General features: G+C 45.5%; 1 long non-coding RNA gene across 1 annotated transcript; it reads left to right on the top strand.

Annotated features, from left to right (window-relative positions):
• Positions 1-903: 903 nt before the first annotated feature.
• On the top strand, positions 904-15,800 carry LOC129038486 (uncharacterized). Its single transcript, XR_008503163.1, has 3 exons — positions 904-1,092; positions 7,100-7,378; positions 15,659-15,800. It is a non-coding gene; the product is annotated as an uncharacterized LOC129038486 (long non-coding RNA).
• Positions 15,801-16,048: the final 248 nt, after the last annotated feature.

Raw genomic sequence — 16,048 nt, 5'->3', positions numbered from 1 at the left:
GAAAGGACTTTAGCAGATTATGGAGCACCTTCCATGTACCAAGCGCTGCTGATGTTTTATTTGTGTGACCTCCCTTGGGCTGAACTGCATCCTTGAGATATATGTAATTTCTTTTTTACAGATGAGGAAGTTGAAGCTAACTAAGGTTAAGTAACTTGTCTAAGGTTACACCATTACGTAGCAGAAGCAAAATCTGAATCCAAGAAGACTTTAGACCAAAGCCTATGATCTCTCTATTATGCCAGGCATGCCGTGTGTTCAATGATAATACCACGCCCACAATTACATGTGCCTGGCATGCACAGAGGTCACACACATCATCTAATCTAATCATCTTCAAAAAATGGGGTGATATTCTGACTATCTTCATTATACAAATTCCAAAAAGAGGCAGAGAAGAGTTTAATAACTTGTTTAAGTTCATACAACTACTAAGTGACAGAGCTAGGAATTGAATCCAGGCTGGTGTCAGAATCCACGTACTTAACCCAGTCATTTAGTTTGTTCATATACGCACATGTGTAGGGGTTTGGGAATGGCATGGAGGGCAGGGGGCAGGGAGGAGTGGAGGCTGGATGCTGGCAGTTTTATCAATTTTGGCAAAAAATCTTTTTAGGATAAGGATTGATTGGCAAAATTCTGTGTGAGCAGAAACAATAGTAATAATCAGCAATGATAAATATAGCTGAATATTTGTTTTCTCTAAGGCAAACCAATTAAGGTAAGGACAGTGTGTCTTCCTGACTCTGCACTCCCAAATACACACGATGTCGCTGGTATTTCTGGGATGGAAGGGGCTATGAACTGGGACCTGTGGTAGGCACTTCAGTGACTCACAATCCTTGACAATGTCACAGAGCCCTGGGCTCCTCTGCCTCACGGCTACGTCTGCTACCAAACTCCACAGCCAACAGCCAGCCATCAGCCTGGCAGTAAGAAAGGGGCTTGAGGCCTATGGCTGCAGGAACCTGTAGCTAGGGGCAGTGCCCTGGCTCAGCAGCCCTGGCCTCCGAGGCCGTGAAGGTGCAGAATGGCCCCCTTCCAGCCACAGCACCTGGTGAGTCGTCAGTGCTCCATCACTGCGTGTTAAAGGTGAGCCTCTGTAGGAAAGATAGAACTTACATCGCTCTGTGCCATGAGTGCTCTCAGAAACAGGCCCCGGGCCTCCCTAGCTTTCCTACGTCTGCTGTCATCACCAGCAGTACCCACAGGAACCTGGGGTGGTTGCTAGGCAACAACCCATCTTGGCATCCTCCTCCAATTTGTAGATGTCTTTACTCAGATTCCCTGTCTCTAGGTTCATCCTTCCTGCAGGAGAATTGGCCAGACCAGGGTCAGAGATTCTGTAGGACTCCTGCAGGATGCTTGGGTACTTCATCCAATAAAAGCCTCCCTGAGAACCAATCACTATCCCTTAGGTGCCTTCACCTTTCAATATTTCCAGTGTTTTCATTTTCTAACATTGAAAATATGTGTCTTCCAGAGGCAATTCATTATGGAGAAGTTTATTAGCTCATGCATGAGTTATCTGGAAGTATTCCTCTTCTCTCTCCTATGGTTACTTTTATGGCCATTTTCTGCTAGGAACCAGAGGTCTGGGAGTAACAGAAGGGTAACCTATGTTTTATGACTTTACCGCTGCTGGTTTTGGAGGCAATGTGTTATTGATTGAGTTAAAAAAAAAAAAGAAACTTTCTTTGGTCCATGGTCAAAGGTGAACAGGTTGCAAAATTAAGGAGTAAAATATTGGCCAGGTGCGGTGGTTTACGCCTGTAATCCCAGTACTTTGAGAGGCTGAGGTGAGCAGATCACATGAGACCAAGAGTTTAAGACCAGCCTGGCCAACATGGCGAAACCCCGTCTCTACTAAAAATACAAAAATTAGCCAGGCATGGCAGTGCAAGCCTGTAGTCTTAGCTACTTGGGTGGCTGAGGCACAAGAATTGCTTGAACCTGAATTGCTTGAACCCAGGAGGCGGAGTTTGCAGAGAGCTGAGATCACATCGCTGCACTCCAGCATGGATGACAGAGCCAGACTCTGTCTCAAAACAAACAAACAAACAAAATGAGTAAAATATTAAATAAATTACCACCCTCCCCACCTCCCCACCCCCTATAACCTTCCCTTTCCCACCCGAGTCTTTTTCCTGCTTATGAAGATGAAGTGTATGGCCACTCTATCAGGAGGACCTGCAAAGATTGCACAGGCTGCCTTCATTTCTCCTCAATCTGCCATACTCAGTGGGGCTTCTTGCCCCTCTGGCTTTAAACCTCATTTGCATTGCTCTGGTGAAACTCACAAGCAACACAAGACTGAAGAAGGTGGCAACTGGCAAGAAAGTACTGTTCAGACTTTTTAACACCAACAGGGGCATTTCTATCAAATATCCCAGAACGCATGCATGGGTCTTATTGGGCTGGACTCCACCCAACACATGCCCCACAACCCTATCCCAAGGAACAGCATTCTTTGGTGTGCACCCCTCTCCCTCCCTGTCCATTAAAGTAGCTCTCTCTCCCCCCAATTTATTTGCCTCTATCTATGGAAGAGCCTGTCTTCCTGAAGGAGGGTGGTCTTAAGAGTAAGAATTGAGGGGAAGAGAATCAGTATTTATGGAGACCCGTAACTGGCCAGGCAATGTGCTAGGTGTCTTCTCTACTTTTTTGCATTAAATCCTTAAAATAATCCTATAATGCATAAATCATATTTTAGAAATAAGGAAGCAAAAACTTAGAGAGATTAAGACATTTCTTTTTATACCATCACACAGCTGGCAAAATCCCCAGCCCACTTGCCCTGTTTCTCAGCCAGTTCTTTTCACTAGGGGGAGAGTCTCCAGAGAAACAGGGACTTGCTAATCCTCACACCTATCCATGACAATCAACCATGACACAAGCATGGAGAGAAAGGGAAATGGAGGGGTGGCAGCCAGGTTTCAAGCCCAGGTGCTAATACTTGCAATTATCTGGCAAACAAAACAGAACTGACTAGAAAGCCTAGAAGAAGAGCAGAGGTTTAAGAGAAAAACCAGCAGCAGGTGACAGGTTTCCATTCTCTTCCACTCCCTGGATGTCCTTGGGAGAGTTTGACAATGCAGCCTTGAGGACCCTGGCTGTGTTTCCTGAACTGGTAGATCTGGAAGCTGAGTGGCGGTTACAGTATTCCTAAGACCATGATCATTTCCTTTTCAAGGGGAGCTTTAGTCTGCAAAGGAAGAATTCACCTGCTACATTCTATGATCCAGCAGAAGTGACAGACTTGAATTGCCATCCTCTTGTTGCTATAGGAACGATTTCCTACCCATTTTCTGAAACACACGGGCCTGGGTAAATGCTGCCATTATTCGTGCATGTACTTCCACTGGTTCAATTGGAAAAAGTCCGCCAGGTGGTCACCTATCAAAGACAGAACCTGAAGATCTCTTTCTAATGTGAAAACTATTTAACAATCCCATCTCAAATCACAGGGGTGTTTGTAGATTTTGTCCTGTGGTGCACTCAAACTTTCCTCTCAGCTTGTTTCCTAGGTAAACAATGATTGGTGAAGGAGGTACTGTGAGATTCAGTTCAAGGAATGCAACCTGGTGGATATGACTCATCTGGGAGCCAGGGGTTCAGTGCAAGCACAAAGAAGCTGAGGATGAGTGGTGTGTGCACATACACATTCAGGCCACACACACACACATACACACACACAGCCCCCACCTTAATTGTTGTTGTGCTCCACTATGTTCCCTTCCTGGAGGTCACATCACATTTGGTCAACAGAAATTTCTCAGGCTGAGCCACTGAGCCTTAGGACTCAGACAAAGTTTGCTGCCTCCCTGCATTGAGACCCACGGTCCGCACACAATGTCATTTTGCATGCGAGTGCAGGACATTTCCATTTTTTAAAGGTGGAATTCTCTATGTGGAGGCAGCCTCAACATAAGTGGAAAGGGGACTGGATTTAAACTCAGAAGACTTGTCGTCCACTGAGCTAGCTCTGGGACCTTGAGTAAGTAGTCTGGTTCAACTGGATGACACTTTTCCCATCCATGAAAACGGATGATCAAGCCTCCTTCGCAGGCCGATTGGCTCAGATAAGTAAATTGATTCATGCATTCAATAGTTGTCTAGGGCTGGGGATATTCCAAATGAAGATGAAACAAGGTCCTGCTCTCATTCTAACATAAGGAAGTGAGAAAAATAATAAACAGGGGTAAATAATGTGAAGATAAATAACAGGGGAGTTTGAAAGACAGGATCTGGCAACTGCTTTAGACTGGGGGGTCCGAGAAGGCATCTCTGATGAAATGGCATCTAAGCTGAGATCTGAATGACAGGGACCAACCAGTCACACATGGGGGAAGAGCAATCAGCAGAAGGAATATGCAGTGCAATGACTGTGTTATGGGAATAAGCTTGGACTGTTTGAGAAAGCAAAAGAAAGGTGACACGGCTGGAGCATGGTTAGGGAGGGGGAGGGGGAGGGGGAGGAAGAGGCCAGCCCTGCAGCACTTTGTAAACCCAGGTAGTAAGCTGAAATTTTATTCTCATATATAGGAAGTCATGATTATGGTTTGAGAAAGGACAGGGCTGCATGGTTTGTTTTTAAAAGATTTCTGTGCTCACTCTAAGGAAAGTGGATTTAGAAACAAGAAAACAAGTTAGGAGGCAATTGCACTAGTCCTGGCAGAAGACAAGGGTGGGTTGGTCTAAGGTGATAGGAGAGAGATGGAGAGAAATGGGCACTTTGGGGCACTGTGTTGTAGATTGTGTCAATGAGTTCTACTCATGGATTGATATGTGGGGGAAAAATAACAGAGGATAGGTCAGATTTTGGGCTTGAGAATATTGTTGAGTGAGATGAGGAAGCTTAGGGGAGGAGTGGGTTTGGAGGGATCAATAATTCTATTTATGATGAGCTTCTGCTATGTTTTAGATATCCAAGGAGAGATGTTATCTGGGCTGTTGATTACGTAGTCTAAAGCTCAGGAGGCAGGTCGGAGCTGGAGATAGAAATGAGGAGTTTGTGAGCATAGAGAAGGTGTTGGAAGCCATGGGACTAGATAAGGTCACCTAAGGAGAGAGGAGAGGTGCAAGGGCAGAGTCTGGCTCTCTCCAGTCTCTAGAGATGATGTTTGAGGACAAGGATCCAGCAAAAGAAACTGAGAAATAGCAGTCACTGCAGTCAGAGGAAAAGCAGGAGTGTGGTGTCCCTGAAGTCCTGTCACAAAAGTGGTCAACTAAGAGGCCAAGTACAATGAAAAAAACAATGAGCCTGCATTTGGCAGCACGGAGGCAGCCTCACTGGGCAGCCACGTGGAATGTGAAAGTGCTTTGGAAACCGTGAAGTGTTATTGGTGCTTCTCAAAAAGGGACATTTGTGCAGAAGTACCCAGGGAGAGCTTTTTCAAAATGCGCATGCCTGAACCTTAGCCCCTGATCAACTGAATCTGAATCTGAATCTTTAGGGCGCTTAGAAAGTTCTGCTGCAGCCCTAATTAAGAGCCACTGTGCTATAAGGCTATAAGTTATTGTTGCTATCACCTGCATGTCCCATTCCCAAGTAGATTCTGAGCTCCTTTCAGCCTCTTTGCAGATATCTTATGAACATCTCTGTGGGAGGATGGTTTATGTTCTTCTTACCAGACACATTGATAATATGTATAGAACAGTCCTATTCAGTGCCCTGACTGTAATTGTTTACACAAAAGGGTTCTTTGCATTGTCTAAACACCCTGGGAGCTCTGGAATTAACAACTGAAGAGTTCAAAGTAAGTGTTGCAGATAGAGGTCTTCTTTGATTTGGTTTATTTATGAAATTTCCCTGCTCAAACATGAGTTCCAGTTGATTTAGATGAGAACATTAGTAGGTAATCCAAAATGCCCAGCAGACACATTTCAAGGCACAGCAAACAAGGCGTGTTCCAGTCTATGGCAGGCAGGCATACTGACCCCACAGAAAATTTGCTCATCATTCCGCTTCTCTTCCCCCAGCTCTGTGCCTTTCACTTTGTTATTCTTCCATTTTAGGTGCTCTGCATCCATAAGCAGATGTGGACAGGGTGGAATGGTGAAGGGAATATTTTGAAAAATATCTCACCAATGCTTAATTGATTTTATAAAATGTCACTTTAAAAGTAATTCTAATACTTGTCTGACAATTGCTTCTGAGAAGTCTGCTGAACCTTTGGGGAAACAGTTATGAACACATCATTATGGCAATGATCACACAAATTATCAAATGGCCTTCTTCTCACACTCATACACCTGGATATGGCTCAGGAGGACTGTCACGGGAGTCTGCTCTGCCATGATATCTTTATTAATAAGCAAGAAGCAGAGGTAAATATTGTGCTAATTAGATCTACTGTGGATAATCATCTAGAAGGCACAGTTAGCCATGGGAAGCACAGATGCTGCACTAACTCACTCTGAGCTTTTTAAATATGTGGAATGAGAACAGCAAAATGAGTTTTGATGACAGAGAATGAAAATGTGAGGGGGAAAAAAGATTCTAGATGTTCAGATTATTAGAAAGATGATAGGAAGAAGTAAACACTGACTATTACCATTATGGCTCAGCAAGAACTCTGAGGTAGCATGGCCCTGGCCACAAATTGGATCTCCAGGAAAGACTGGAATATTAGTTGGAAGTTTAGTTTTTAAAGACAGTTTTTCAAGCCAGGGTGGTTTGAGACCAGATTTACTGAAAGGGAGCAGTTGAGGTCAGGTCTGCTGGGCCCTGCTAGAAGATGCCGAGACCAGTTGAAGAGGCTTGTTTTAGAGGGAGAAGTTAAGAGGCAACTGAGGAAAAGGTGAATTAAGGTAGGACCTCTTTCCCTCAGGGTCCTGGGGATAAATGGTCAGTGGGAATCTTGCTGTGCAGAGATTGACATTAATATATGGGGATTGTGCCCAAGAGGGAAAGGGAGGTAAGTGTTTACCGCCTTGGTAGCATCAACCTCTTTTTACCTTTTCTTCCTTTTTTCCAAGCTTTCATCCCTTTAGCAGTATCCCCCTTCTGTCAGCCCTGGCCCTGGCCCCAAGAATGACTGTGAAGAAGATTTCCAGGAACCTAAAGAATTAGCTAACCTTTTTCTTCTCCTTGCAGCACTTTCTGGGTCCGAAGAGACAACCCACCAACAGGCGGAGGGTTTAGGGAGAGGTGAGGACAGCAACTCCGACATGGACCACTGTGTCCAACCCCTTTGGAGGTGGGCCCCGTGAGGAAGACTTGAGTCCTCCCCAGTAAAAGGCCAAATTCGTCCACTCAATTAAATTCTACACACACTTACTGGGCAACTGCTAGTGCCAAGGTATGTGCTAGGATCTTGGGACATAAGGAAGCAGAAAGAACAGAAACATCAACAAACCATGTCAACACTGAGAGGTAAGCTCAGGCAATAGCCTGCCCATGCCCTAAGAGTGGCACTGAGGAGGGTGCAAACCACTCATTGTTGGGGGCAGAGGGCTTTCAGGGAAGGCTCCATAGCCTTCAGAACCAAGTAGGGTGTACTAGTCTGTTCTCACACTGCTGATAAAGACATATCTGAGACTGGGTAATTTATAAAGGAAAGAGGTTTAATTGACTCTCAGTTTCACGTGGCTGGGGAGGCCTCACAATCATGGCAGAAGGTGAAAGGTATGTCTTACATGATGGCAGGCAAGAGAGAGAATGAGAACCAAGTGAAAGGGGTTTCTCCTTATAAGACCATCAGATCCCATAAGACCCATTCACTACCATGAGAACAGCATGGGGGAAACTACCCCCAGGATTCAACCATCTCCCACCAGGTCCCTCCCACAACACGTAGGAATCTTGGGAGCCACAATTCAAGATGAAACTTGGGTGGCAACACAGCCAAACCATATCATGGGGTGTTGGGTAAAACCAAGTTTCCCAGGAGATGTGCTGGCAGAGAAAGAAAGACTGGGATAGATGGGAAAGGGGAGGAGAGAGGTGTTCTAGACATTTGGAGAAGCATGTGCAAGACACAGGCATGGCATGGCAGGGTATGCTAAGGAGGGCACAAGGTTTTCAGCATGCTTGGAGCACCGGGGGCACCAACATCAGTAACATCTGGTTCTTTCTTTCCTGAGCACACAAGAGACTACACTTCCTACCTCCTTTGAGTAGGGTAGGGCCATAGTGAAGTTCTGGCCAGGGAAATGTGAGTGGAAGTGATGTATGTCACTTCCAGCCAGAGGCAGTGGAAGCCTGTGTGTCTCTAGTCTCTCTCCTCCTCTGTCTGAAAAACAGAGGACTAGATTGAGAGGACTGAGCCACAAGATCAAAGTGGCCTGAATCTCTGAGTCACTCGACCAAGGTTAGGTTCCTGGACCCACAGCAGTCTTTGCACAAACATAAACTTCTGGTATGTTACGTCACAGAGATTTTAAGAGATGTTTATTCCTGCAGTAGATCCAAGCCTATCCTGACTCACAGGGGAATGTGGGAAAGGAGTTGGGCTGGGGAGACCGGCAGGGGTCAGATCTTGGATGAGGAGTACAGGGACATCTTCTCTCCCAGCTTAAGAGTATAGATATTCTAGGCCATAGGGAGATGTAAAAGGTATTTTAAACACCAGAGTGACATGATCAGCTTTGGCAACTATTTGAAAGGGTGTGACAGCCGGCAGAGAGGCCAGGTAGGAGCAGCAGAGTGATGCTAATGGCTTGAATAAGGCCATGGCAGTGAGGATAGGAACATGCTAGTATGCTAAAACTGAAGGCCTTAGAGATTGCTTAGATGGATGAAGAGAGGAGGGATTTATTCAAATGACTCTTTAGTGTTTGGCATCAATGATTAGATGGTTAGTTTCAGGATTTGGGGTAAGAATGAGTTTCGGTGACAGGTTATTTATTATTTATTTATTTTTCCCTGTCAATTTCCCTGTAGCTTAGTGTTACATCCAGTAAAAGCTTCAGTCTACAGGGTCTTGCTTCCAGTTTCTTCCCCCATGGTGTTTCCCAGCCACAGCCTGGGCCTGGAACCATATCTAGTTATTCCCAATGTATCTTTCATCACCCTACTGTCCCACTGATGGGAAAACCTGTTGAGACATCAGCGGCTGGACTGTAAAATTAGGATCTCCCCAGCCTTCAAACCACACACTTGAGGCTTCTGGTGAAGTTATATCACTTGGAACAGCCAGTAGTAATGATTCAGACCATGTTAGACTCCAAAGCCTTGGAAGGCACCATTCACCAAAAGGAGGTGAGCCAGGTATGACCCTTGGCCCAGAAAAGTCACTCCAAAATTGTCTTGGTGAAAGGACTCTCCTGGACAGCTACCTAGGACCTAATGACCATCAAACACCAGGAGCAGTGGCTTCTCCGTATATTACTTGGCCCTAACCACCCCATTTCTATGGGTCTTTGGAATTCTATGGCTGAGTTGATAAGGCCTAGTTGTCACTTGGAACAATCACGTGCTAAACCTAAGAGGTTGGATATTGCTACCAATAATAACAATAATGAACATTCATTGAATACTGGCCCAATATATAGAGGCACTCAGCATCTGGACTCTCTGGTCAGCCTCTGGACTTATAGGTGGGTGAGCACATCCTAACCCTCAGGCTGTCTGTCCAGATTAGTGCAGGGTTCAAATTAGGGGTGCAAGGGAGGTGGGGAGAACTGGCTATTTATTTTTTTATTATTATACTTTAAGTTCTAGGGTACATGTGCACAATATGCAGGTTTGTTACATCTGTATACATGTGCCATGTTGGTGTGCTGCACCCATTAACTTGTTTACATTAGGTATTTCTCCTAATGCTATCCCTCACCCCTCCCCCCACCCCACCACAGGCCCCAGTGTGTGATGTTCCCCACCCTGTGACCAAGTGTTCTCATTATTCAATTCCCACCTATGAGTGAGAACATGCGGTGTTTGGTTTTCTGTCCTTGTCATAGTTTGCTCAGAATGGTGGTTTCTGAGAACTGGCTATTTCTGATTGGGAATGAGAGTGTGGACCAAGAATCTAGTCAGAAACAGGTGCGGAGAGAGAGACAAAAAGTAATGGAGAAAAGGTGTAGCTTGATGCTCACATGACTGCCACATGGCTACCGATGGGCCATCAAGTGCATTCCACCCTCTGCTCACTGAGATGTTGGCTGGATTTGCTTGTCTCCCCTGGGTTCGGCAGCAGGAGCAAGCTACATCTATAGGTAGCTGAGCAGGACAGGGTGGGCAGGGACAAACGGTGACCTCCAGGAGAAAAGTGAACCTGCAGTGCAGGCGACCTGCCCAGCCCAACACCTTTCTAGGGTTCTAGTCCTCTGAAAAGAAATATAGGGGAAGTAGGGAGTATGATGATGATGGGGCTCTTGGAGCTGGCATTCACATGCTCATGCTCTGTCCCCCTCGCCATCTTTGGACCTCATTGCAGCAGCTGAGGGCATATATTGAAGTCACTACTGCGTATTTTTATATGTCATGTTTGAAAATAGTCACTTAACCTCTCTGAACCTTGTGTTTCTCAACTAAAAATTGCAGATATCAACACCTAATTGCAGATAACAGTATAGAATTATTGTCATGAGGATTAAATAAGATGATAAAGGTCTAGGGGAAGGTCCCCCTTCCCATCAGCAACATTATTCATGGAAAAGTGGTCTAAAAAATGAAGGATGGGGGCTGGGCACAGCAGCTCACACCTGTAATCCCAGCACTTTGGGAGGCCGAGGCAGGCAGATCACGATGTCAGGAGTTTGAGACCAGCCTGGCCAACATGGTGAAACCCCATCTCTACTAAAAATACAAAAATTAGCTGAGCATGGTGGCGGGCACCTGTAATCCCAGCTACTCTGGAGGCTGAGGCAGAAGAATCGCTTGAACCCAGGAGGCGGGGGTTGCAGTGAGCTGAGATTGTGCCCCACTGCACTCCAGCCTGGGTGACAGAGCAAGACTCCATCTCAAAAAAAAAAAAAAAAGGATGGGAGCCCCCACCTGGGGCAGTTTTCAATAATGGAAGAAGAACTTGGAAAGCAAATGCAGGAAGCAACTGGTGGCTATAGACTTGGGTCCTACTAAGGCCTTTATATCTCTAATCTCTTCTAACTACAAATCTCTAGTATCAACTTGGTCAGAATCTGCATCCAGATATACTGACTTGCCTAGGGTTTTCTTTCATTCTTGGTTGCTGTGAATAAGTTCCATCTGTGCGGTGCATTTTCTGCTTAGAAATATCTGCCCAGCAAGCTAAATACAAGATAAGTATTAAGTATTACCTTAGGCTGCAAAACAAGATCACTGCAGCTCCTGCAGCCACACAGGCTCTCTGAGCTCACACTGAGGGGAACATTTTGGCTCATGCCCATAGCCTCTGATGATGAGTTTGTAACGCTGAACTGGATCATCATTTCAAAGAAGAAAAGTGAAGCAGAAGCCCTAAGCTAGCTGAAAATCTAGCTGATTAGCATAGTGTTTTTTAAAGATTAAGTGCATCAGAATCTCCCAGATTGCTTATTAAAAATCAGATGTGGCCAGGTGAGGTGGCTTATGCCTGTAATACCATCACTTTGGGAGGCTAAGGAGGGTGGATCACGAGGTCAAGAGTTCAAGACTAGCCTGACCAATATGGTGAAACCCCATCTCTACTAAAAATACAAAAATTAGCCGGGTGTGGTGGCATGCACCTGTAGTCCCAACTACTCGGGAGGCTGAGGCAGGAGAATCGCTTGAACCCAGGAGGCAGAGGTTGCAGTGAGCTGAGATCGTGCCACTGCACTCCAGCCTGGGTGACAGCAAGACTCCATTGCAAAAAAAAAAAAAAAAAAAAAAAATCAGACGTGTGGGCCTCCCTCAGACCTACTGAATCAGAATCTCTGAGCTTGGGAGTTGGTACATTCCATGCACAACAAATTCCCTAGTGAATCTGATATACAGTAGTGTGAGAACTACTATAAGAAGTATAAGGACCGAAGGGAAAAAACATTCACTTAAATAGATTAAAACCAATTTGGTAGATTGAGTGGTTAAGGGCCCCATTGTTCACCCCTTCCTGGATCCTTCCATTTGCAGGGATCTTCTCTTACTCCAGGCTCAGCCATGTGACTTGCTTTGGCCAATGGGATAAACGATACACAATCATATAGTAAATGCTATATGAACAAGGACTTCTAAAGGGTTTGTGCAATCGGACCTCTGTTCCTGCACCTGCCATTTCCATAAGAATGCTACCTGGGCTAGCCTGCTGGAGGATGAAAGATACCTGGTGCAGAGTCAAGTCCCTCTGTAGTCTCAGGGAACAGACAGCCAACCTTCCCCTGTGTCAGTGAGCCCAACCAACATCAGCTGAGCTTCCTAGCTGGCCTACAGCTGACTGCAGATGTAGGAAGAAGCCCAACTGACATCAGCAGAACCCTGCAGAATTGTTAGTTATATAAGGGTTTATTGTTGTATGCCACTGAAGTTTTGTGGGGTTTTTGTTGTTGTTGTTGTTGTTGTTGTTGTTTAAATGCAGTTTGTATTTATTGTATGCCACTGAAGTTTTTTTTGCATTTGTTTCTGTTTTAATGCCGTTTGTGTGTGATATGGTTTGGCTGTGTCCCCTCCCAAATCTCATCTTGAATTGTAGTTCCCAACATCCCCATGTGTCGTGGGAGGGACCTGGTAGGAGGTAACTGAATCATGGAGGCAGTTACCCCCATGCTACTGCTCTCATGATAGTGAGTGATTTCTCAGGAGATATGATTGTTTTATAAGGGGCTTTTCCTGCTTCACTCTGCACTTCTCCTTCCTGCCCCCATGTGAAGAAGGACATGTTTGCTTCTCCTTCCACCATGATTGTAAGTTTCCTGAGGCCTCTCCAGCCATGCTGAACTGTCAGTCAATTAAATCTCTTTCCTTTATAAATTACCCAGTCTCTGGTATGTCTTTATTAGCAGCATGAGAATGGACTAATACAGTGTGCACGGCTTTTTTTTTCTAAAAGCAGACCACTGTAGCCATAGATAATTGATACAATGGAGGCAGGAAGTAGAGCTTGGTAACTAAAAACTTTGACTCCTGAGAAAGCCTGTACGAGCTTAACTCCTCATCCCTCTGTGTATATGTTATGTGGCTATCGGTAAATTATGCAACCATTCTGTGCTTGGATCCTTATCTGTAAAATGGAGGTGATGGTAGTATTAGCCCCATAAAACTGTCTTGAGGATTAAAAAAACTTAATGCATGTAAAGTTCTTAACTAGTGCCTGACACATAGTGCTCAAAAATTACTAGCTATTTTTGCTGCTTTCTAAAGTGTACTCTCACTCTTGGGCACGAATTCCTGTGTCTGTTAGTGAAGCAGTAAGCATTTGTTTCCCACCAACAATGTGCAGGGCCTGGGGGTGCTCACAGAGACAGTTGCCCACCAGAAGGTGATCTGACTATTATTTGTTCTTTTATGCTATGATGATTTCTTCAAGGCCCATATTTTCCTCAGCTCACATCATAGTCTTAAGTGGATGGTCAAAGAGGTGTGTGTTTCTATAAAAATATTATGGAACATCATCTGCGAGTTGTTCCCCTGTGAGTGGAATCCCTGGGACTCCAGCTTTTCCAAGCTATGACTCTGGGAAAATCACTCAACCTTTTAGAACCTTTGTTTGCTGCCCTATCAAATGGGGGCAAACCCTAGCTCAGAGGCTGGGGGAGGAGTAAACATGTTAACACTCACAAACAGCTCAGCACAGTGTGGGGCCTGCAGCAGGTGCTCAGTACACATTAGTGCCCTCTTCCTGCACCCCTGGCCCCTCCCTGCAGCACCTGTAGGTGCCTCCTGCATCCACTGTGCCCAAGTCCTTCTCCGTGTCAGGACTGGTGGGGCCCTGACCTGGCAGCTTCCCCAGCGCTGCTCCCATCTCTCTGGATGGATTAGGAGGGGTCTTCGAGATTGTCACTGGATTGTGTGTGTTCTCCAGCTCCACAGATGAGGGCCACTCCTCTCAGCCCATGAATGGGAACCAGCTCCCTTGTGTCAGCACTGCTGGGGGCTGCATCCCTGAGCTGCCATAGCTATGGCGGGGCCAAGGTCTTCCTTCCCTCCCCATCCTTCCCAAACCAGTCACTTCATGGTTCCAGACAGGGCTTTTCAGTTTCGTGTAGCATCCCCTGAGGAGCACACCCAGGTTCATGCAGTTTCTCCCTCACCATGCTGGAGAATTTAGGACACTTTCCCTTGAGGCAGGGTCAAAGGTCAATGCAGAACAACACATGGGGGCATCTCAGAAACCTCCCTCCCCTCCAGCAGCACTCCATGAAGGATTTGGCGCCTCGGTGCAAAACTCTCATAGCTATGTCCCCAGCTCAGGGGAGTCAGCCTCCAGGAGGCTGGGAGGGGCCTCTCACCTCTCCTCCTCCCATGGCAGCTACTACTTTTGCAGCTTTCTGCCCACCTTCTCCAATCCCTTCTCCTGGCTGAGCAGGGGCTGAATAGGGGCCTTTAGGCTGAGCCAGATCCTAGGCCAGCTGAGAGGGGTAAAGGTGGGCTGAGAGGCTACTGTCTGCAGTCTAAAGTGGACTTGGCTGAGGGGGACAAATAGAAGAGGAAGTATTTGAAGAAGAAGTCAAGTCAAAAAGTTGGCTTCACAGAAAGAAAGAAATGGGAATCAGCCTGAGCAGTCCATGCACTCCCTGAGCCTCTGCAGCCAGGGAGGCTTGTTTTCTTTTTCCTTTTGTCTTTTTTTTTTTTTGAGACAGAGTCTCACTCTGTCACCCAGGCTGGAGTGCAGTGGTGCAATCTCGGCTCACTGCAACCTCCGCCTCCTGGGTTCAAGGAATTCTCCTGCCTCAGCCTCCCAAGTAGCTGGGATTACAGGCACATGCCACCACATCCAGCTAATTTTTGTATTTTTAGTAGAGACGGGTTTTCACCATGTTGGCCAGGCTGGTCTCGAACTCCTGACCTCAGGTGATCCACCCACCTTGGCCTCCCAAAGTGCTGGGATTACAGGTGTGAGCTACTGCGCCCAGCTGGGAGACCTGTTTTCTAAACCAGGCCTGTCAACAAACTTTTTCTATAAAGGACCAGGTAACAAATATTTTAGGCTTTGCAAACCATGCAGTTGCAACTGGTCAACTCTACCAATATAGTGCAAAAGCAACCATAGACAATATGTAAACAAATGAATGTGGTCATGTTCTAGTAAAGTTGTATTAATTAATTCCAATAAAACTTTACTGAAAAATAGTCATGGACTTGTAAATATTTATGGACCTTGAAATTTAAATTTCCTATAATTATCATATCACAAAATATTCTTATTGTTTTTATGTATTTAAAAAATCATTTAAAAATGTAAAAGTATTCTTGACTTACAGGCCTTATTTAAAAAGGTGACAGGCCAGATTTGGCCTACAGTCCATAGTTTGCTGACCCCTGGTCTAAACGGTCTGTGGGCCATGGACAGGGCCAGTCCCTGGGCCTCAGAGACCATACTTGTTTCCTCTCATGAGGCCCATTGGATCCTCAAGGGGAATCCTAGGCAAGTAAAGGCAGTGTTTTTCAAACTGCAGATTTCCACCTACAGTACATATATGGGTTAGAAAACCAATTTAGTGGATTGCAACCAGCATCTTTTCAGTGAATTAAAGTGAAAAAGATTAGATTGCATTGTTCATAGTAAGGGTAAGTATTGCTTCATTAAATTTTATTTTCTTTCTTTTTGTGTTTTTCTAGAGGCAATGGGTCTTGCTATGTTGCCCAGGCTGGACTTGAACTCCTGGGCTCAAGTGATCTTCCCGGCTCAACCTTCAAAAGTTCTGGAATTACAGATATGAGCGACTACATCCAACAGTTTCATTAAATATTAATTTCATTTATATACAAGTGTAATGGTTAATATTAGGTGTCAACTTGACTGGATTAAGAGATGTCTAGATGGCTGGTGAAGCATTATTTCTGAGTGGGTCTGTGAGGGTGTTGCCAGAAGAGATTGACATCTGAGTAAGCGAACAGGGAGAGAATGTTCAACGTGGGTGGGCACCATCCTATCAGCTGCCTGCATGGCTAGAACAAAGCAGGTGGAAAAAGGCAGGATAGCTTTGCTTGCTGAGTTTTCTGGCTCTC

This window comes from Pongo pygmaeus, chromosome 5 (genome assembly GCF_028885625.2).
Source record: "Pongo pygmaeus isolate AG05252 chromosome 5, NHGRI_mPonPyg2-v2.0_pri, whole genome shotgun sequence".
In the NCBI taxonomy this organism is placed as follows: Eukaryota; Metazoa; Chordata; class Mammalia; order Primates; family Hominidae; genus Pongo; species Pongo pygmaeus.
This window is presented reverse-complemented; position numbering and strand designations above follow the sequence as displayed.